The sequence below is a fragment of the Coregonus clupeaformis genome, chromosome 14 (assembly GCF_020615455.1).
Source record: "Coregonus clupeaformis isolate EN_2021a chromosome 14, ASM2061545v1, whole genome shotgun sequence".
In the NCBI taxonomy this organism is placed as follows: Eukaryota; Metazoa; Chordata; class Actinopteri; order Salmoniformes; family Salmonidae; genus Coregonus; species Coregonus clupeaformis.
Genome location: NC_059205.1, coordinates 16,879,104 through 16,903,528, shown reverse-complemented (window position 1 = coordinate 16,903,528; position 24,425 = coordinate 16,879,104). Strand labels below are relative to the sequence as shown.

Here is a 24,425-nt window from a genome sequence, read left to right as displayed (position 1 = left end):
ACTGTAAATAGGCCCGTTTAATTTTGTCAGGCTTGCTGTTCCAAATAAAGTGGAATGTTTTTTGCTAATATAATAACAAAATCAAGTCGTTTGGTGTAGGCAGGGCCATAAGTAAATAGGTCAACTGGGATATGACTAAAGTATTAATCAGGGAGATTTTTCAAAAAATAGACAGGTACAGTGCCTTGCAAAAGTATTCATTCCCTTTGGCATTTTTCCTATTTTGTTGCATTACAACCTGTAATTTAAATTGATTTTTATTTGGAATTCATGTAATGGACATACACAAAATAGTCAAAATTGGTGAAGTGAAATGAAAAAAAGAACTTGTTCAAATATTTTCTAAAAAATTAATAACGGAAAAGAGGTGCGTTCATATGTATTCACCCTCTTTGCTATAAAGCCACTAAATAAGATCTGGTGCAACCAATTACCTTCAGAAGTCACATAATTAGTTAAATAAAGTCCACCTGTGTGCAATCTAAGTGTCACATGATCTCAGTATATATACACCTGTTCTGAAAGGCCCCAGAGTCTGCAACATCACTAAGCAAGGGGCACCACCAAGCAAGCGGCACCATGAAGAACAAGGAGCTCTCCAAACAGGTCAGGGACAAAGTTGTGGAGAAGTACAGATCAGGGTTGGGTTATGAAAAAATATCAGAAACTTTGAGCATCCCACGGAGCACCATTAAATCCATTATCAAAAAATTGAAAGAATTTGGCACCACAACAAACCTGCTGAGAGAGCCGCCCACCAAAACTCACGGACCAGGCAAGGAGGGCATTAGTCAGAGAGGCAACAAAGAGACCAAAGATAACCCTGAAGGAGCTGCAAAGCTCCACAGCGGAGATTGGAGTATCTGTCCATACGACCACTTTAAGCCATACACTCCACAGAGCTGGGCTTTACGGAAGAGTGTCCAGAAAAAAAGCCATTGCTTAAAGAAAAAAATAAGCAAACACGTTTGGTGTTCACCAAAAGGCATGTGGGAGACTCCCCAAAAATAGGGATGAAAGTATTCTGGTCAGATGAGACTAAAATTGAGCTTTTTGGCCATCAAGAAAAACGCCATGTCTGGCGCAAACCCAACACCTCTCATCACCCCGAGAACACAATTTTTTTTATTGGCAGGGACTGGGAAACTGGTCAGAATTGAAGGAATGATGGATGACGCTAAATACAGGGAAATTCTTGAGGGAAACCTGTTTCAGTCTTCCAGAGATTTGAACTGGGACGGAGGTTCACCTTCCAGCAGGACAATGACCCTAAGCATACTGCTAAAGCAACACTTGAGTGGTTTAAGGGGAAACATTTACATGTCTTGGAATGGCCTAGTCAAAGCCCAGACCTCAATCTAATTGAGAATCTGTGGTATGACTTAAAGATTGCTGTACACCAGCGGAACCCATCCAACTTGAAGGAGCTGGAGCAGTTTTGCCTTGAAGAGTGGGCAAAAATCCCAGTGGATAGATGTGCCAAGCTTATAGAGACATACTCCAAGAGACTTGCGGCTGTAATTGCTGCAAAAGGTGACGCTACAAAGTATTGACTTTGGTGGGGTTGAATAGTTATGCACGCTCAAGTTTTCTGTTTTTTTGTCTTATTTCTTGTTTGTTTCACAATAAAAAATATTTTGCATCTTCAAAGTGGTAGGCATGTTGTGTAAATCAAATGATACAAACCCCCCAAAAATCCATTTGTAAGGCAACAAAATAGGAAAAATGCCAAGGGGGGTGAATACTTTCGCAAGCCACTGTATTTACCTTTCCATTGTTGTAAAATCTTATCTATTTTTGCTAACTTTCAATTAAAATGTTCAGTTGTAATCCAGAGTGGTTAGAAAAATTATATAGATCCTCTATAAGGCTGTGCAGGGATCTAAATTGCTGATTTAAATGAAAGCATGAGTAGTCAGCATGCAATGAAACCTTTTTTTTTAAGCCCTGGATTTCTAGCCCCTTGATATTATTGTTGGAGCTAACATTTCGATGGCCATAATTAATAGATATGCCGATAGTGGATAACCCTGTTTTACTCCTCTTGACAGTTCAATACTTTCTGAGAAGTAGTCATTATTTACTATTTTACACCTGGGGTATGAGGTGGTAGTGTGTTTGTGTGAGTGTGTTTTGCACAAGTGTGCATGAGATGAGAGGGGTGGAGTTATGAGTTGCTGGAATGTGTGTGTGTGTCTGTGCGTTCGTGTGTGTTTGTGTGTGTGTATCAGCGGGGCAGCAGGTGTTGCTTGGCCTTGAACTCCAGTGAGGTTATTGAGATGCCAGACGCTTAGCCTCTAGGTCAAGGGCCAGACCTTTCCTTTCCTGTGACGAGCTCTTAACTGACTTTAGGGCATGTAGGGAGTGTGGGAGTGTGGGTATGTGCCTAAGAGCATGTGTGTGTGTGGCGAGGGGGGGTATGTGTGTGTCTTTGCCTGAACCCAGCTGCCCGATGATCTGATCCACTCTGACAGGGCAGAAGGACAGAACAATAAAAATGCCTATTTTTTCTCTCTGTCTCTTCCTTCCTCTCTGTCTCTCTCTCTCTCTCTCTCTCTCGCCCTCTCTCTCTCTCTCTGAGCCATAATCCAGCTGATTTAACAAATTGTCACAAAAACACACTCATCCATAGTTCACAGGCACGTCTGTGTGGTCTGATAGAAAGTACTCTGGCTCTCTACGGGTGGAACAGTGATGTGAAATGATCTGAGTGTGTGCTAGCTCCCTCCACGCTCCACTGACAATGAGGGGAAATGTTCACAGTAAAACAATTTTTTTCACTGTTCAGTGTATTTGCTCATCATCATTGTACACAATCTTTCCCAATCATTCCCAGTCCCTGGCTACACAGTATTCCCAACCTAATTTCCAATCGACATAAAACAATATGAATCCTCCCCTCTCTCTTTATGTCTGCCAATTTGCCTTTCTGTCTCTCTCCATTTTTTCTCTATCTCTATTCTCTCTTTCTTTTTCTCTCTCTTTCTGGCTCTCTCACATGCTCCCTCTCTCAAACATGTGATTGGTTGACATTTATGACATGTGTGTTTTACAATGTGCCAAATACAGACCAGTTGAAATCCTCTATCCTCTCTCTCTCTCCCTCTCTTCTCGCCCTCTACGTTTTTGTTCATGTCCAGCTTTTGCTAGAGGATCCCTAAGCCCTGAGCCCAGTGGCAGAGCCAATTGTGAATCCAAAGAGCCTGAGCAGCAGAGAGAGAGGGAGAGAGCGAGACAGAGAGAGAGAGAGAGAGAGAGAACGCTCTGTGAAAGAGGCAGAAGCAACAGCTACAGAGCCAACATGCTCCCTCTTTCATACACACACAAACACACACACAGAGAATCAGACCCATGCCAGGGGAGACGGTGAGCACACACCCCCACTGAGGAGCACCGTCTCTGGGGAGGAGATCTCACAGACCCCACTCCGCCTGGTTCTCTGGGACCTCTTTTTGGATAACAAGGAGCTGGGAAAAAGGTGTTTGTCTGTGTGTTTGCGAAACACACAAACCAGGAAGAGAGACAGAAGGAGAGAGGAAAAGAAAGAGGGATGAGTGGCGTGTTTGGCACAGCTGCTGATGCCAGGGGCTGAGGGAGAGAGGGAGGCTGATGAAGAGAGAGAGAAGGAGGGATCTGAAGACCTGAGGATTGGAGGAGAGTAAGACTGGCACATGAAGAGCTGATCAAACTTATGGACAGAGTGGAGATAGGGACACAGTGCTGGGGAACACACACAAACACAGACACAAAACACACACACATCGATGAGGAGGGAACAGAGACCACGCTTCAGTCCTGGGTGAGTTAACTTCTACTAAGCCAAACACACACACACGGACGCATACACACTCATAATACACAAAGACACACACGTACACACACACACAGATGCAATCACATACATGCACATACACACTCATACACACAGATGTAAGCGTCATACACACACATATACACACACCGAGAATATATTCCTGTTTGTGTGTCGTCATGAGGACCTCTTCATACCCTGACCCTGTCTCCTCACTCACATATCTCCAGGGTTAAGAGAGAGAGAACAGATCAGAGAGGGAGAAAGGAGTGTGCTTGTTTACCTGTAGATGAACGTGAGCGAGTGTGTTTACCTGGAGCTTACCTGGAGCAATACAGCTACCAAACCAATCCACTGCAGACCAATATTATTGGATGATTGTCTGCAGTGGATTGGTTTGGTAGCTGTATTGCATCCAGTCAGATAAGTGATTGATAGCCTACTGTATGTGGAGTTGGCATAGTTGGGTTTGTAGCTCAACCCTCTGTCATAAATTTGACGTTATTCCGCCAGCAGCATTTCATAACAGATTTCATAGGCTGTCTTGATTACATAAACACATAAATCCTGTAGCGTAACTCTGTCAAATTTCATGTAGCACTTTTTGAATATGAAGTATACCCATGGGTACACTATAAAATTGTGTTTGTAGGGTATACTTTGGGTTGCTATAGCGTTGTCTCTCTGTTCGGCTTTATTTGCATTCTATTTCTATTGCGCTGTATTAGCCCTGTAATGGAAATGTGGTCAAGCTGTAAAGCTGTTTGCTCCATTGTGTCAGCACAATATACAGTGCCTTGCAAAAGTATTCATCCCCCTTGGCGTTTTTCCTATTTTGTTGCATTACAACCTGTAATTTAAATGGATTTTTATTTGGATTTCAATGGACATACACAAAATAGTCCAAATTGGTGAAGGGAAATGAAAAAAAGAACTTGTTTCAGAAAATTCTAAAAAATTAATAACGGAAAAGTGGTGCGTGCATATGTATTCACCCCCCTTGCTATAAAGCCCCTAAATAAGATCTGGTGCAACCAATTACCTTCAGAAGTCACATAATTAGTTAAATAAAGTCCACCTGTGTGCAATCTAAGTGTCACATGATCTCAGTATATATACACCTGTTCTGAAAGGCCCCAGAGTCTGCAACACCACCAAGCAAGCGGCACCATGAAGACCAAGGAGCTCTCCAAACAGGTCAGGGACAAAGTTGTGGTGAAGTACAGATCAGGGTTGGGTTCTAAAAAAATATCAGAAACTTTGAACATCCCACGGAGCACCATTAAATCCATTATAAAAAAAATTGAAAGAATATGGCACCACAACAAACCTGCCAAGAGAGGGCCGCCCACCAAAACTCACGGACCAGGCAAGGAGGGCATTAATCAGAGGCAACAAAGAGACCAAAGATAACCCTGAAGGAGCTGCAAAGCTCCACAGCGGAGATTGGAGTATCTGTCCATAGGACTAATTTAAGCCGTACATGTAATCACTATGGTTATTACTGGATTATTATCATGTTATTACCAGGGCTGGACAGAATCTGCAGGAAAGGAATATCATTACAGATGGTTTCTAATGATATAAATAAAATAAAAAGCTTGTGATTCAAGCCTAACTACTAAAGCAAAAGTTTTCACCCCACTTGGCATTTTTCCTATTTTGTTGCCTTACAACCTGGAATTAAAATGAATTTTTGGGGGGTTTGTATCATTTGATTTACACAACATGCCTACCACTTTGAAGATGCAAAATGTTTTTTTTTGGTGAAACAAACAAGAAATAAGACAAAAAAACGGAAAACTTGAGCGTGCATAACTATTCAACCCCACCAAAGTCAATACTTTGTAGAGCCACCTTTTGCAGCAATTACAGCTGCACGTCTCTTGGGGTATGTCTCTATAAGCTTGGCACATCTAGCCACTGGGATTTTCGCCCATTCTTCAAGGCAAAACTGCTCCAGCTCCTTCAAGTTGGATGGGTTCCGCTGGTGTACAGCAATCTTTAAGTCATACCACAGATTCTCAATTGGATTGAGGTCTGGGCTTTGACTAGGCCATTCCAAGACATTTAAATGTTTCCCCTTAAACCACTCAAGTGTTGCTTTAGCAGTATGCTTAGGGTCATTGTCCTGCTGGAAGGTGAACCTCAGTCCCAGTCTCAAATCTCTGGAAGATTGAAACAGGTTTCCTTCAAGAATTTCCCTGTATTTAGCACCATCCATCATTCCTTCAATTCTGACCAGTTTCCCAGTCCCTGCACTCTTCCGTAAAGCCCAGCTCTGTGGAGTGTAGTTTTGTTTTGTGTGGTAAACAACAATATCGGCTTACTGTGTTTAAAAGTGTGGGTTGGGACAGAAGCAATACTAACCATGGCTGGCTTGATGGCTGCTAATGACCTTTATCCTGACCGCGTTAAGTCAGCTGTCGTAACCTGGCATAAGTGATCCTAATATGTCACTGACCGGCTCGATTCGGTTTTATGTAGCAAAATTTGAAATTGTGTTTTTTACATTCCATAAAAATAGAGACTCAGAGCTAGAAAATTGTATATCATACACTACAATTGAGGAATGATGGGAAAGTAATTCTGAAAGTTGATAAACTTGTAACCCCACTTTTGAGAAAATGGCCCTTGAATGTTTTGGTACACCTTGTGAAGAGCTCTTCTTTGTCTACACCCATTCAGCATCGTCACACCCTCTTAAGCCTTAGCCCCACCCATCTCTTTAAGGACTCACATGTGAGGCCAAATGCTAAACAGTGAGTACGGTAGTGTACTAAAAAAACAAAGATTTGAAGACTAAAGGCTGGTTTATACTACCTCTATCGACATGTCTGTAGCTAAACAGTTGTTGCAGTGACATCATGAACTTGTCGTTATGAAAAAGTATAAACACAAAAATGACAGGCTGACAACATCTTAACTTTAGTTATTTTGTATTAATTATTACAGGAAAATAAACTCACAACAATATCATTATTTACAAGTTAATGGCAAGCAAATTACAGAAAATAGCTTACGGTTGTGAGAGTGATGAAATAAAATCTGTCCATTCTACCGGAGAACTTTAGAACTTGGACACTGTCTCGCTGGCCTAATGTTATATCCTAATTTGACTTTGGTGCAGGTCATGTTGTTCTTCACATGACCGTCTCTGGTAAACACACACTATGTCAAATAAAATCAATGTTTATTTGCCACATGCACAGGACACCGAAGGTGTAAATGGTACAGTGAAATGGTTACTTGCATAGTGGAGTATTTTGTTTAGATATGTAGCTAGCTAGCTAACTAGCTAGCTAAACAATGAACCATAATCACAACTCATAACGTTATTAACCTGCATGAATCTACAGGTAGCTAACCAGCTAAAACTACTTTCTGACAAAATTAGAAATGTACAATATCTGAAAATGTAGCTAGCTAGACTATTACCCATATACATGGATGAATGCTTATCATTCTCTGTCACGGATGCCATGGTTGCCCTTAGTTTGAAGATGTAATCCAGAGACAGGCGTTTTATACAATAGCCTTCTGTGTTCTCTTTTCGACTCCTTCCGCATTTGCAATCAGATGCCTGAATTTTCTCCATCTCCTTAGCTATAATACTCTGCTTCCACTGGGCATTCCACTGATTTCAAAACTCGGTCCTCCAGAAAGTGGAGCGCCTTAGCAACACTTTTGCAGTTCTTCGTTCAACTGCCTCTCCTATGAAGTAGTGACACGCGACGTACGCCTAGTTTCCTGAAACGAGTCACATATGTTATGTCATGTTATGACAGTGGTATTCAGGTTTTATTTTCCTTGCTGCCAGATGCACTGTTACAGTGCATTCTGAAAGTATTCAGACCCCTTGACTTTATCAACATTTTGTTACGTTACAGCCTTATTGTGAAATTGATTATTATTTTTATTTATTTTTTCTCATCAATCTACACACAATACCCCATGATGACAAAGCGAAAACAGGTTTTTAGAAATCTTAGCAAAGGTATAAAAAATTAAAAACAGAAATGCCTTATTTACATAAGTGTTCATACCCTTTGCTATGAGACACGAAATTGAGCTCAAGTGCATCCTGTTTCCATTGATCATCCATGAGATGTTTCTACAACTTGATTAGAGTCCACCTGTGGTAAATTCAATTGATCGGACATGATTTGGAAAGGCACACACCTGTCTATGTAAGGTCCCACAGTTGACAGTGCATGTCAGAGCAAAAACCAAGTCATGTGGTCGAAGGAATTGTCAAAACTGAGCAATCAGGGGAGAAGGGCCTTGGTCAGGGAGGTGACCAAGAACCTGATGGTCCTCTATATAGATGGGAGAATCTTCCACAAGGACAACCATCTTTGCAGCACTCCACCAATCAGGCCTTTATGGTAGAGTGGCCAGACGGAAGCCACTCCTCAGTAAAAGGCACATGACATCCCACTTGGAGTTTGCCAAAAGGCACCTAAAGGACTCTCAGACCATGGGAAACAAGATTCTCTGGTCTGATGAAAGCAAGATTGAACTCTTTGGCCTGAATGCCAAGCGGCACGTCTGGAGGAAACCTGGCACCATCCCTACGGTGAAGCATGGTGGTGGCAAATTCATAATGTGAGGATGTTTTTCAGCGGCAGGGACTGGGAGACTAGTCAGGATCGAGGGAAAGATGAATGAAGCAAAGTACAGAGAGATCCTTGATGAAAACCTGCTCTTGAGTGGCCCAGCCAGAGCCCGGACTTGAACCGAATCGAACATCTCTGGAGAGACCTGAAAATAGCTGTGCAGCGACGCTCCCCATCCAACCTGACCTTGAGAGGTTCTGCAGAGAAGAATTGGATAAACACCCCAAATACAGGTGTGCCAAGGTTGTAGCGTCATACCCAAGAAGACTCAAGGCTGTAATCGCTGCCAAAGGTGCTTCAACAAAGTACTGAGTAAAGGGTCTGAATACTTATGTAAATACTTAGTTTTTTAAAATACATTTGCAAACATGTCTAAAAACCTGTTTTTGCTTTGTCATTATGGGGTATTGTGTGTAGATTGATGAGGACCTTTTATTATTTAATCATTTTTAGAATAAGGCTGTAACGTGACAAAATGTGAAAAAGGTCAAGGGGTCTGAATACTTTCCGAATGCACTGTATATCATACACAATTTTCCCGCTACATATTTCTCCATCTCCATCTCCATTTCCATTTATATTCCTTTCCCCTCTCTCTCTCTCTCTCTCTCTCTCTCTCTCTCTCTCTCTCTCTCTCTCTCTCTCTCTCTCTCTCTCTCTCTCTCTCTCTCTCTCTCTCTCTCTCTCTCTCTCTCTCTCTCTCTCTCTTTCTCTATCATGCACTCTCACTCATGCACTCTCACCCCCTCACTCACTCTCACATACACACACACTCTCTCCCTCTCCCTCTCTCTAGCTGGTCAGTCACCCTCTTCTCCCATCTCCTTTTGTGTCGGACTGTTTCCCTGTGTGATGCCAAGGCTCAGGAGGGGTTAGTCTGGCTAGAGAAATGTAACATTTCCATCTCAGACAGGGGAGTTATATCGAATTCGAAATCTGCATTGTAATGCCCCTAACAGAAAGACAAACACGCTAATGAATGCCCCCACATACCCAGATCCTCCCCAACAATCTGCAACCTGTTTTTGTATTCTCACATGAAGCCATTGTTTTGCCAGACATTTCCCTTTGAGATAGAGATCTCCATTAGAAAGGAGTCCAGGCCAACTTTGCTCTCCTCTGAAATCCAGTCCTCCATATGGCCACCCTGAACCATCACACACTCTCACAGACACTTACACAGTGGAGTCCTGCCAGTCCATCTCCGGAGCCTAATGCATTTCCCCATCTTCTCTCTCTCTCTCTCTCTCTCTCTCTCTCTCTCTCTCTCTCTCTCTCTCTCTCTCTCTCTCTCTCTCTCTCTCTCTCTCTCTCTCTCTCTCTCTCTCTCTCTCACAGATACATGTGCAAACACACACACATAAACACAGACACACACACACACCTATAATCCCTTTGGTGGAGTTAGCATGAAGGCTGCATGGGTCACACTGCTGCGGTTGCTGAGCTTCCCACTGCCAGAGGAATGGTTTGGAGAGAGAGAGACTGAGGGAGGAAGATAGAAAATTATGGAGTGAAAAGGTGGAAAGAGAGAGAGAGAGAGAGAGAGAGAGAGAGAGAGAGAGAGAGAGAGAGAGAGAGAGAGAGAGAGAGAGAGAGAGAGAGAGAGAGAGAGAGAGATTAGATAACGATGTAGTGAGAATTAGGTTGAAAATGGATGTACAGTATATAGGTGATAACAAAAATAGATAAAAGGAATGAGGAAAAGACTGGAAAGAGAGAAGGAGGGAGGGAACTTGAAAATGAACGGAGTAGAAGGTGGGATGAGGAATGTAAATGGGAAAGGACAACGCAAAAGGATGTGAAATGCTTAGCCTCTTCATTGATGGGCACAACAGGGAGATGACGATTTATCCAAACCTGGGGAGAGAGGGGGATAGAGAAAGAGAGGGGAGAGGAGGGTAGAGAGAAAGGTGTGATGGTTTTTGCCAACCATGGGGAGAGAGGGAGGGGAAAAGAGAGAAGAGGGATGAGAGAGAAAGAAGGGAGGAGAGAGAGTGGGTTTAGCCAACCTGCAGAGACCTCACACTGTCACACATAAACCACCACAGGGAGTTAGGCTTTGGAAGAGGAGAGAAAGAGAAAGAGAGAAGGGGATGCAGAGAGAGAAAGAGAGCGAGAGAAATGAAAAGAAAGAGATAGCAGAGTGAAATCATCTTGTTTCATTATGGTGGTCTCCTCTGTCCCTGGGAGCAGTAAAAACCTCAATGGAGGAAATCTGTTAGAACCATGAAGGGCTGGGAGATAGAGGGATGAAGGAAGGGAATTTGAAGGGAGGAGTGTATCTGAAGGTTGCTTAGATAAGGGAGGGATAGAGGGAGTGAAGTAAGAGGGGAAGGAAGAAGGGGAGCTGGGGGATTAAAAGAGGGACAATGTTTAAAGGAGGAGAGGTTTGGAAGAAAGGGGTGTTGACTGTGTGTGTGTGTGTGTGTGTGTGTGTGCTGTGTGTGTGTGGGGGGGAGGGCGTGTTTATGAGTTTGACCTTGAAAAACATCGGTAACCATAGTGAGCATGCTGAGGTCGTCCTCTGTTCAGGATTATACAATTAGCCCACGGAATGTGACTTCAACACACACACACACACTCAAGCACACACAATTACATTCTTAGTGTGTGGAGGATTATATAATTAGCCTGGTTGGCACAAAGATGGGAACTGACAGTCTGTCTGACGTGCTAGGTGAGAGGACGCTATCCAGACCCAGGAAGGTCAATTACACACACACACACACACACACACACACACACACACACACACACACACACACACACACACACACACACACACACACAATTATAATAATACTTTTTACGATCTCCGTTGGGGTCTCAACTTACAGTTGAGAGTTATAGTAGTAGAATACACAAGGTGCAGTTTTTTCTTGTTATGTCAGTCACTGACTCAACTAGCACATTTACATTTACATTTTACATTTTAGTCATTTAGCAGACGCTCTTATCCAGAGCGACTTACAGAAGCAATTAGGGTTAAGTGCCTTGCTCAAGGGCACATCGACAGATTTTTCACCTAGTCGGCTCGGGGATTAGAACCAGCGACCTTTCGGTTACTGGCACAACGCTCTTACCCACTAAGCTACCTGCCGCCCCACATGTCAGCTAAAAATGTTTACATTGTTAAGTTAGTCTAGCCAGCTATCTGAACTTGTAGTAATCATGGTAGAATTACGGACCAGGGGGCCCCATTGATTTAGTTAATCACTCTCACTCAGATATCATATTAACACGGCATAAGTCAGGGCAAAAAGTGTAGAATTGCAGGAAATAAGCTTAAAAACAGCCAACATTTATCTGCACCCTATGGCAAAATGTGTAGAAATGCTAATTTTCACGTAGGGCCCTCAAAAGGTTGGGGCTGACTCTGACTGCATGTGTGGGTATGTATGTGGGTACGCAGCCCCGGCAGCCACTGCAGCCTCTTGTGATGAGTTCATATTTTTTGTGGCCCCCAACCCCATGAAAGTTGCCCATCCCTGCTCTATGTGTACACAGGAGTTAGCCCGCTAGCTATTTTGTTATTGTGGTGGATAACTAAGTCACAATAAAAATAGACATGGAAGCACAGACTAAACACTCTATCTCATCTACCTCATATTCCCCCTCATATTCCATTTGATTTACTTTCTTGGCTGCCTTTTCTCAGATGTGACTCACAGGCCAGAGAATCGATCTTTCCATTTGTCTTTCTTGTTCATTCAGAGGTTTTCTTGGCTGGTTGTTCTAATCATTGGGCATTATAAGACCATTATATCTTTCCAGTCTATGGTGGTGGCTGGATAAACTCTCTGTCTTTCAGCCTATACTCTTAGAAAAAAGGGTACCAAAAGGTTTATTTGGCTGTCCCCATAGGAGAACCCTTTTTGATTCCAGGTAAAACCCATTTTGGTTCCAGATAAAACCCTTTTGGGTTCCATGTAGAACCCTCTGTGGAAAAAGGTCTACTTGGAACCCAAAACGGTTCTACTTAGAACCAAAAGGGTTCTACCTGGAACCAAAAAGGGTTCTTCAAAGGGTTCTCCTATGGGGACAGCCGAAGAACCCTTTTAGGTTCTAGATAGCACCTAAGAGTGTACATTCAGTCTCCAGTAATGTTATCTCACAGCCCATCACCTGTTCACAAAGAGTGAATGACTCAGCTCACCTCTCCTTCACGTGGTGGTGTCTGGCTGCCTTCCCTTTTCCTCACCACCTGTTCTCTGGAAGTCAGGACTCGTGTTCCTTGTCCTTCATTGAATGATTAATGTGGATGGAACTGTTTCATCTGCCTAACTAGGGTGTATGTGTGTGTGTGCCCAGCTAACAACAAACATTCCCACAACTTTAGAGAACGTTCCTTTAAGAGTCTCATTAGGTCATTACCTAACGTTTTCATAGGAATGTTCCAGTGACGTGTAAGGACTGTTTCCATGAGACCATTCCCTTCATGTAAAATAAAATGTACCCAGAATGTGGTTACCATGTTCTCAGATCTTAACATATGAATGTTCTAGACACGTTTCATGGGAACGTTGCAAGAACATTCATGTGTCCAGTTTTCTGTGGGATAGGAGAATATCAACGTCCCACCAAACATACAAAGAACATGCTTGCCATGTTCTCAGAACTCAAGTTATTAATGTTCTAGACACATTCCCATAGAAACGTTCTCACTAACAAATTGTGTTTCATTACACATCACGCCTTGTTATTGTTGCCGAGCCAATCAAGGCCATGATTGGTGAGCTACTGATCCATTTATAGCTCTTCGTCTTTTGGCAAGGTTAGGGATACTCACACAGTGTTTTTAACATACAGTGTTTTCAACTTACTATACATATTTTACACTTTTTGCTGTAGATGATTACATTGTACATGCTCATTTATACAGTAATTATTATTCAACATGTTGTCACCTGGGACTTGAACTCATAACCTCTTGGTTCACGGTACTCCGATCTTCCCGCTACACCACCATGTCCGTGTCAGGTATCGGTTAATCTGACTATTCTCATAATTGATTTTATTTATTTATTTCAGAAATGAAAGGGCTTTCTGTGTAGTTGTTTAATGTTGGTGGGGCATGTTAACCTGTTTTAATCACACTCCTGAATCACTATGATCAATAAAATAGTTTTTCTTGAGTGTACTTTTAACAGAGCAGATATTTACTTTAAAGTGCATTCAACCTATTGCTTACCGATCAAGTTGTTTCATCTACATTTGTGCCTACTCTCACATTCTTAGTACTGAGTGTATAAAACATTAGGAACACCTGCTCTTTCCATGACATAGACTGAACAGGTGAATCCATTTGAAAGCTATGATCCTTTATTGATGTCACTTAGTGTAGATGAAGGGAAGGAAACAGGTTAAAGAAGGATTTTTGAGACAATTGAGACATGGATTGTGTATGTGCGCCATTCAGAAAATATTTAAGTGCCTTTGAACGGGGTATAGTAGCAGGTGTCAGGCACACCGGTTTGAGTGTGTCAAGAACTGCAACGCTGCTGGGTTTTTCACGCTCAACAGTTTCCCGTGTGTATCAAGAATGGTCCACCACCCAAAGGACATCCAGCCAACTTGACACAACTGTGGGAAGCATTGGAGTCAACATGGGCCAGCTTCCCTGTGGAATGCTTTCGACACCTTGTAGTTGTGGTGTCAAGACAACGATGCTGGTATGCTGTGTAGACAAGAAATCCGCTGACACTGTACCTGATTATAAAGGTTTTTTATATCAAAGGTTCCAGCGTCAATTTACAGATTTCTGCAGAAATCCGGAGAACAACTAACCCAATCTAAAAATGATTATTCTCCCAGTCCTTTGTTCAAACAAGGTATTTATCCTATGTAACATAATATGAGTGTTTTGAATAGACCAATCCCTGGCTTCCACATATCCAAGTCTCCTCTGTTTCAGGGGGCCCCTATAGTAATGCTTTCCAGATGTTTCAGCAAGGCAAAGTAAAGTTCATCTAACACACCATTTGCAAACGTCAGCCAAAATTATAAACTGTTCAGATACTACATACAGTGGGGAAAAAAAGTATTTAGTCAGCCACCAATTGTGCAAGTTATCCCACTTAAAAAGATGAGAGAGGCCTGTAATTTTCATCATAGGTACACGTCAACTATGACAGACAAATTGAGGAAAAAAAATCCAGAAAATCACATTGTAGGATTTTTTATGAATTTATTTGCAAATTATGGTGGAAAATAAGTATTTGGTCAATAACAAAAGTTTCTCAATACTTTGTTATATACCCTTTGTTGGCAATGACACAGGTCAAACGTTTTCTGTAAGTCTTCATAAGGTTTTCACACACTGTTGCTGGTATTTTGGGCCATTCCTCCATGCAGATCTCCTCTAGAGCAGTGATGTTTTGGGGCTGTCGCTGGGCAACACGGACTTTCAACTCCCTCCAAATATTTTCTATGGGGTTGAGATCTGGAGACTGGCTAGGCCACTCCAGGACCTTGAAATGCTTCTTACAAAGCCTTTCTCACGATACATGGCCCCATTCATTCTTTCCTTTACACGGATCAGTCATCCTGGTCCCTTTGCAGAAAAACAGCCACAAAGTATGATGTTTCCACCCCCATGCTTCACAGTAGGTATGGTGTTCTTTGGATGCAACTCAGCATTCTTTGTCCTCCAAACACGACGAGTTGAGTTTTTACCAAAAAGTTATATTTTGGTTTCATCTGACCATATGACATTCTCCCAATCATCTTCTGGATCATCCAAATGCACTCTAGCAAACTTCAGCCTGGACATGTACTGGCTTAAGCAGGGGGACACATCTGGCACTGCAGGATTTGAGTCCCTGGCGGCGTAGTGTGTTACTGATGGTAGGCTTTGTTACTTTGGTCCCAGCTCTCTGCAGGTCATTCACTAGGTCCCCCCGAGTGGTTCTGGGATTTTTGTTCACCGTTCTTGTGATCATTTTGACCCCACGGGGTGATAACTTGCGTGGAGCCCCAGATCGAGGGAGATTATCAGTGGTCTTGTATGTCTTCCATTTCCTAATAATTGCTCCCACAGTTGATTTCTTCAAACCAAGCTGCTTACCTATTGCAGATTCAGTCTTCCCAGCCTGGTGCAGGTCTACAATTTTGTTTCTGGTGTCCTTTTACAGCTCTTTGGTCTTGGCCATAGTGGAGTTTGGAGTGTGACTGTTTGAGGTTGTGGACAGGTGTCTTTTATACTGATAACAAGTTCAAACAGGTGCCATTAATACAGGTAACGAGTGGAGGACAGAGGAGCCTCTTAAAGACGAAGTTACAGGTCTGTGAGAGCCAGAAATCTTGCTTGTTTGTAGGTGACCAAATACTTATTTTCCATCATAATTTGCAAATAAATTCATAAAAACTCCTACAATGTTTTTTTTCATTTTGTCTGTCATAGTTGACGTGTACCTATGATGAAAATTACAGGCCTCCCTCATCTTTTTAAGTGGGAGAACTTGCACAATTGGTGGCTGACTAAATACTTTTTTCCCCCACTGTATTTCCCCCCTTCGAGACTAATTAAGTCTCGAAAACAAAAAGAATAGGATTATGACGAATAACAATTTTTCTTCTTGAGTAACTTTAACAATAAAACAAAATGTATGGAGAGTAAACACATTTTTATATAGACACATTTTTGTGGAGTGTAAACAAATTGTTATGGAGTGTAAGAGCGAAAAACCTGTCTGTCAGCTTTCATTCCAAATATCCATCAATCAATCAAGACAGGAAAATTCTCTCATGGCCCCTCTGCCCCAGGCGACCACCTAAGTACTCCAGATCAATTTATAAATCTTTATCAATGCATTTTAAGCTATGATGCAATTGAATACACATGAAAACCTCAGAAAACAAAATACAATCACAAATGTCCACATTCAGGCTGGTCGACCCATCGGACCCTCCTGTGGATTCTCTCTGTCCCTGCCTAGACCCAATATCCCTAAGCATCCACGAAAAAAACAAAAACATCTGAGGTCCCCACATGTACCCAACAACAGAAAACATCATTCTTCAAAAAATTTATACAGAAAGAATATGACACAAATTATGTATTACCCATGCAAATATGTATATAAATCATTGCAGACACTGAAATGTAGTCCAATACACTGCATCTCTTCAGCAGTGTCGACTTTCAATGTAACGTCAATGATGGAATCTGAACATTTCCACACTTTCCTTGTTCCACTTCCTCCAGTCCATTCATATTGTCCATGTTTGAGTATTTGAATCCCACTCTACACATCCCCATATACTTCTGGAAGAAAAGAAAACACCAACCAGTATCTTTTGCAACGCAACACATGCAAATTAAAACATCAATATCAAAAATAATAAAAATTATATATAAAATTAATCACATTCCATTTCCCCCCTTTGATTCATAAGAAAATACTAAATATCACAACAACATGCAAAGAAATGTGAAAATTATCTCTCAATCAGATATTCAACATTCCCTAGAGTTACTTCAACCCTAGTTTTCGTAACATTTTGGTCTGACTTTTTCCCCAATTTTTTTATTTAGAAAAATCAATTTAACTGATTTATCCACAAAGCTCTTTCCCATTTTCTGAGGATATTAAATCGGGAAATCCCCACTGTTTACTTCTTTACACAAAAACTTGGCAATCCACTTTGCTTCTTTTCGCTTGGTTGCACAGGCCTCCGGCCATCGTGAAAATCTATCTACAACCACCAGCATATATATTTTCCTTTCAATTGGTTTTATCATATCAACAAAGTCGATAACCAACTCACAGATAGGACCTCTTGGTGTAGGAATGTAACCAAGAAGAACAGTCACACCCCTGCGAACATTATTTTTCATACAGATTGTGCACCTGCCTATGACATAGTCAACCTGTTCAAGCAAATATGGTGCCCAAAAACCATACTCCTTTGTGATCTTTCTCCTAACCTCCCCCCTTGCAACATGAGCTAACCCATGTGCTTCCTAAATCATCAGACCTAATAGGTCTAGAGGCGCTACTATCAACCCCTCATGGTTTCTCCAAAGACCAGTAGCATCTTTGACAGCACCTCGGTCTAGCCATAACTGTTTGTCGATCGTAGAAGCAGCTTCTTGCATCAAAATCACATTCTTAAGCGTAATTTTGTCTTCCAAGTCCACTCCATGAGTGACCAGAAAAACTTTGCCCAATTTGTCCGCTCCTGTGACGGCTTTTGCAGCTTCATCAGCAGCTTTGTTCCCTTGTGTGACTTTTGACACATCGGTTTTATGAGCTGCACACTTAGCTATCGCTATCTCTTTAGCCTTCATCATAGCATGCAACAATTTCATTATTTGCGCATGATGTTGTATTGGAGAACCATCCATTTTCTTAAACCCTCGACCTTTCCACACTGCTCCAAACAAATGACATACACTATGTGCATTTGCAGAATCAGTGTATATCGTCACTCGCTTTCCTTCTGCTAACAAGCACGCTTCTGTTAGCCCCACAAGTTCAGCAAGTTGTGCAGACGCAGGCTGTGGTATTACTTCAGCCTTTTCAACAACAAATCCAGTTCCTTGGGCTTTAACTACTGCATAGCCAGCACACAATTTATCTCCCACACGATAACAAAATCCTTCAATTTGTGGTTCAATCCCTTGGATTGCTTCATCTTTCAATGGATACTGATTCTTCCAAGGAGGTCTGGCTCCTGGTCGAAGTTCAACTGTCACCCGTTGGGCTGATTTCACAAGTCCAATATCAGCACTGTGTTGATACCACAAACATTCTTGAACTTGTTGCAACATCTCCTCTTTCATAGGGTCTGAATCCATCTTCGCACTGCAAATAGATTCATGTGTTATCCGTACAGCTTGTGGCTGTCCTTGTCCTTGAGCCGAAATCATGATTTAATTGGTACGAAAACAGCTTTCTCTGCTTCTGTCATCATTTCTCCTATTTGCTTCTGCTCATAGCCTTCAGAAACCAACGAGGTCACATGTGGCACACTCCTCTCTATCTCAAATTCTTTATCCAGATAATCGTCTGTGTTTATCTTCATAGCTGCTCCTTGTGGTCCTAAAATTATGCAACATGAGCTGAGTTGAACTTTCTTTGGTTGATAACTCAACCATTCCTCTGAGTTTGATTGGGCAGCATTCTTGAAATACTTGATCGTACAATGAAATCGATATTCCGGAAGCCTCGCATCTGGCATGTTTGCCACAATGAATTTCTCCCATATCTTAGCCTGCTTCAAAAAATCTTCACTGAGATTTCCAATCCAAAATACTGAAGAAGAGTCAATCTCTGTCGTCATCAACAATTGGTAAACCTTTTCTTTTGGCACTTCTACCAGACAGCAGTCTGGCGCAAATTTTATTGTACAATTCAATTTATACAATGCATCTATTCCCAACAATGCAATAGGTGTAGGTTACGATACAAGTATGGGTATTGTAATTTTCTGATTTTTATAGCAGAGCTCAATTGGTTCCGTAAGAGGAATCAGCTGTTTCACTCCCTCAAATCCGATTGTCCTAATTAGTTGATTGGACATAGGGAGATGTGTAGCATCTTCAGGCCGAACACAGGTGAAAGCAGCTCCGCTATCTGCCATCACCTCCAATGGTCGGTTGTTTACTTTCACCTCAATTGTTGGATCTTTTTCCGGTCCTGACGCTACCAGCTGACAACCCCCTTTCGGATCTTCTGGGCACCTCTAGAATCCTTGCTCCGGGCCCCTATAAGGGTTCACCGGTCCTCCAGATGATCTTGACTGGCCCCTGTATCTTCCTCTGAAATTCCCTCTGGTGTTTCCTCCTGGCCCATTACACTCACGGGCAAAGTGACCAACCTGTCCACAATTATAACACACTTCTGAAGATTGCTGGAAGTATGGCTTAAATCTTCCTCCTCTTCCTCTTCCTAAGTCTTCTCGTCCTCTTCCTCTCCAATTCTGTGTCTGTCCAGAAACTGGCTGTGGATATGAAACAACTGGTCCCACTAGTGGTGGCTGGTACAATTGCGGTTGGACCTGGTTCGGTTGAAGCTGTGACAGTGATTGTTGATTTGGTGAACACTGATTCTGCATAACCAAAGCCTGTTTCTTCTCCTTCTTATTCTCCACCAGTTGTATTTGATTGAGTTTTCTGAGAGTTTCTTGGTCCTGTTCTTTCTGATTGTGTTTCTTTTTCCGGTACAGATCAACTTGATGGGCTATATGATCTGTATAGACACCTTTTGTCATGCTTCCAAGTCCAACCACCTCTGCCAGTTTGCTCCTTACTGGTGAGGGCAGTCCCATCTGCAGTTTAGCTCGCAAGATTGACTGCTCTATTTGACTCACATCTGGATCATTTCCGGTAATATTTCTCCACACTTGATGAACTCTTGACACATAGGCTCTCGGATTTTCTTGTTGTCCTAGTGGGTCAATCAGAATGTTGTCAGGGTGCACATTTGTTGGAAACGTATCTTTCAGTGCTCTCCACAGCCAATTTCTACTTGCAGCTAACAACTCAGGATCATTCACCGCAGTCCCCACATATCGATTAAGTCCAGCTCTCTGAAACATTTCTTCCATCCCTGGAATCGCAAGGAGATTAGCCAAAAGTCACTTAATGTCTCCTATGGCAGACTGTGTTCCCACCGTAATTTCTTCCAACTTAGAAATCCAAGGATATGCTCCATCTTGAAGAGTAGGCAGCTTCTCAAGTATATCTGACATTTCGGTATTCTGCAAAGGCTTATACTCCAGGTTCTGTTCCCTTTTCTTGGCCTCAATATGTATTTCCTCTCCAATTTTTGAGATTCTTTTATCAGCAGTTTTTCCTTCTGTATCTTCAGCTTCTTGAGTTGTTCTTCCAATCTTCTTACTTTTTCTAAATTATTCGCCTTATCCAAGCATGATATGCATCGATCTATATCTCTTTCTATTTCTTCTGTGCTAGTCATTGTAGGATAAAATCCTCTTGAACATGAAGCACCTTTAATCTCCAAATCTTCATCGCTGTCTTCATCTTGACTTTCATCAGAGTTCGGATCTCTTGTATCCTTCTCCTTCCAACTTCCATCACCCCTTCTTTCCGCTCTGGCCAACCTCTGTCTGATCACAGGGTCATATCCACCCATGATCTCTTCTGAATCACTCTGATCATCATCATCATCATCTTCAAATTCCATCCTCCTGAACCTCACTCTACCCTTAGTTTCCAGACATGTCGTTTTCTTCTTACTTTTGGAGTTTGGATTCATCTTTATGGTCGTTTCTGCTTGTCCTCTCTCTATTAATCGTTCATCTTCATCTCTGATGCAATAATCACCCTCCCGAATGATAATTGGAAGCTGAGGATAGACGTCCTTAAACTCTACTTTTTCCTCATAAGGTGGGGGCCTTTTTGATGAATCCGTATGTGAGAAAGGTGTATTGACTTCTGCCATTAGTTTTTCTGTTACCTTCGCCTCTTTGCCATTTTCTCTATACCTCTGTCTCTTTTATCTTTTGTATCTTTTATCAGTTTTTGTCCCTCATTTTCAAACAACTTAAGAACACCCAGCTCTCTTTGTCTCTTTTCTTTACGTTGTTCCCCTTTTTTCCCCTTCTTTTGGTCTGCCTTATACGTCGACACAAGCACTTGCATTATCTTGATGACGTCTGGGTTAAGAGTCCCTTCCACTGGCCATGGTTGTTCAATGTCAGGCCAACGTTTATTCCATTTTCCAGATAACCTTGCAATACCATTAACTAGAGGATTACTATTTTGTACTACATCAACAGGAGTAATTACTTTAATAGTTTTTATGTCCTTTTCCCCCATTGTAACAACTCTTTTATATTCCTTTATTGTGAATTATTTATTTATTTTATTATTATTTATTTTAAACTAATTAATTTGTAAACCAAAAAATACTTTAAGCTATGTAGCTCATCTTTCCCTCATATTTTTTTTTCTTCTTCTACCAAATTATTGATTAGTGGCAATCCTACCACATCCGATAAAGAAAAGTAAAGGAAACTAGTCAACTTCAGAGCAATCAAAAAAGAAAGACCTGTAATCCAGCAACACTACAGCACCCACAAACCAATTGCTTAATAAGCACCCAATCACTTTAATTTTACAGAATAATCTCAGTGCTGGATTTCCAACACAACTCTAATCAAAACAACTCATGCACAAAAAAAACCTCATGTGCAATTCTCAATTACATCAATTGATCAGTCTGTTGCCAAGTCCCTGCTAAATGGTCACAACATGAAATATTCTATGCATACACAATGTATCTATTACAGTGGGGGGGGGAAAATATTTAGTCAGCCACCAATTGTGCAAGTTCTCCCACTTAAAAATATGAGAGAGGCCTGTAATTTTCATCATATGTAAAGGTCAACTATGACAGACAAATTGAGACCCAGAAAATCACATTGTAGGATTTTTTTATGAATTTATTTGCAAATTATGGTGGAAAATAAGTATTTGGTCACCTACAAACAAGCAAGATTTCTGGCTCTCACAGACCTGTAACTTCTTCTTTAAGAGGCTCCTCTGTCCTCCACTCGTTACCTGTATTAATGGCACCTGTTTGAACTTGTTATCAGTATAAAAGACACCTGTCCACAACCTCAAACAGTCACACTCCAAACTCCACTATGGCCAAGACCAAAGAGCTGTCAAAGGACACCAGAAACAAAATTGTAGACCTGCACCAGGCTGGGAAGACTGAATCTGCAATAGGTAAGCAGCTTGGTTTGAAGAAATCAACTGTGGGAGCAATTATTAGGAAATGGAAGACATACAAGAACACTGATAATCTCCCTCGATCTGGGGCTCCACGCAAGATCTCACCCCGTGGGGTCAAAATGATCACAAGAACGGTGAGCAAAAATCCCAGAACCACACGGGGGGGACCTAGTAGAATGACCCGCAGAGAGCTGGGACCAAAGTAACAAAGCCTACCATCAGTAACACACTACGCCGCCAGGGACTCAAATCCTGCAGTGCCAGACGTGTCCCCCTGCTTAAGCCAGTACATGTCCAGGCCCGTCTGAAGTTTGCTAGAGTGCATTTGGATGATCCAGAAGAGGATTGGGAGAATGTCATATGGTCAGATGAAACCAAAATATAACTTTTTGGTAAAAACTCAACTCGTCGTGTTTGGAGGACAAAGAATGTTGAGTTGCATCCAAAGACCACCATACCTACTGTGAAGCATGGGGGTGGAAACATCATGCTTTGGGGCTGTTTTTCTGCAAAGGGACCAGGACGACTGATCCGTGTAAAGGAAAGAATGAATGGGGCCATGTATCGTGAGATTTTGTGTGAAAACCTCCTTCCATCAGCAAGGGAAAAACTCTAGACCACCTATCACACACAGGCAGAGATACAAAGCTCTAAGATTGAATCATACTACTGGCTCTGACGCTCAAGTTGTAGGATGTGGCAGGGGAGCTTGAAAACTATTACAGACTACAAAGGGAAGCACAGCCGCGCTGTCTAGGTGAACACAAAGTTTTACCAGACGAGCCGTCTATTTAGCCATGAAGTGCTTTAAAAAGACTGGTCATCAAACCATCAACAGCATAATCCTAGAAACCCTAACCCACTCCAATTTGCATACAGCCCCAACAGATCCACAGATGATGCAATCTCTATCGCACTCCACACTGCCCTTTCCCACCTGGACAAGAGGAACACCTACGTGAGAATGCTATTCATTGACTACAGCTCAGCATTCAACACCATAGTGCCCTCTAAGCTCATCACTAAGCTAGGGATCCTGGGACTAAACACCTACCTCTGCAACTGGATCCTGGACTTCCTGACGGGCCGCCCCAGGTGGTAAGGGTAGGTAACAACACATCTGCCACACTGATCCTCAACACGGGGGCCCCTCGGGGGTGCGTGCTCAGTCCCCTCCTGTACTCTCTGTTCACCCACGACTGCATGGCCAGGCACGACTCCAACACCATCATTAACTTTGCCGACGACACAACAGTGGTAGGCCTGATCACCGACAACGATGAGACAGCCTATAGGGAGGAGGTCAGAGATCTGGCCGTGTGGTGCCAGGACAACAACCTCTCCCTCAACGTGACCAAGACAAAGGAGATGATTGTGGACTACAGGAAAAAAAAGAGGACTGAGCACGCCCCCATTCTCATCGACGGGGGCTGTAGTGGAACAGGTTGAGAGCTTCAAGTTTCTTGGTGTCCACATCACCAACGAACTATCATGGTCCAAACACACCAAGACAGTCGTGAAGAGGGCACGAGCAAAGCCTATTCCCCCTCAGGAGACTAAAAAGATTTGGCATGGGTCCTCAGATCCTCAAAAATTCTACAGCTGCACCATCGAGACATCTGACTGGTTGCATCACCGCCTGGTATGGCAACTGCTTGGCCTCTGACCGCAAGGCACTACAGAGGGTAGTGCGTACGGCCCAGTACATCACTGGGGCAAAGCTCCCTGCCATCCAGGACCTCTATACCAGGCGGTGTCAGAGGAAGGCCCTCAAAATTGTCAAAGACTCCAGCCACCCCTAGTCATAGACTGTTCTCTCTGCTACCGCACGGCAAGCGGTACCGAGTGCCAAGTCTAGGTCCAAAAGACTTCTCAACAGCTTCTACCCCCAAGCCATAAGACTCCTGAACAGCTAATCATGGCTACCCGGACTATTTGCACTGCCCCCCACCCCATCCTTTTTACGCTGCTGCTACTCTGTTAAGTATTTATGCATAGTCACTTTAACTCTACCCACATGTACATATTACCTCAACTACCTCAACTAGCCGGTGCCCCCGCACATTGACTCTGCAACGGTACCCCCCTGTATATATAGCCTCCTGTATATATAGCCTCCTATGTCACTTTATTTTACTGTATATATAGCCTCCCTACTGTCACTTTATTTTACTTCTGCTCTTTTTTCTCAACACTTTTTTTGTTGTTGTTTTATTCTTACTTTTTTTGTTTAAAATAAATGCACTGTTGGTTAAGGGCTGTAAGTAAGCATTTCACTGTAATG

General features: G+C 42.4%; 1 protein-coding gene across 1 annotated transcript in view; it reads left to right on the top strand.

Moving 5' to 3' along the window:
- Positions 1-3,221: 3,221 nt before the first annotated feature.
- LOC121581200 (leucine-rich repeat and immunoglobulin-like domain-containing nogo receptor-interacting protein 3) overlaps positions 3,222-24,425 on the top strand; it is a 96,414-nt gene continuing 75,210 nt past the window's right edge. The window contains exon 1 of the mRNA XM_041896650.2: positions 3,222-3,799. The gene's annotated coding sequence lies outside the window, so the exon portion shown is untranslated. The remainder of the gene's footprint in view (positions 3,800-24,425) is intronic.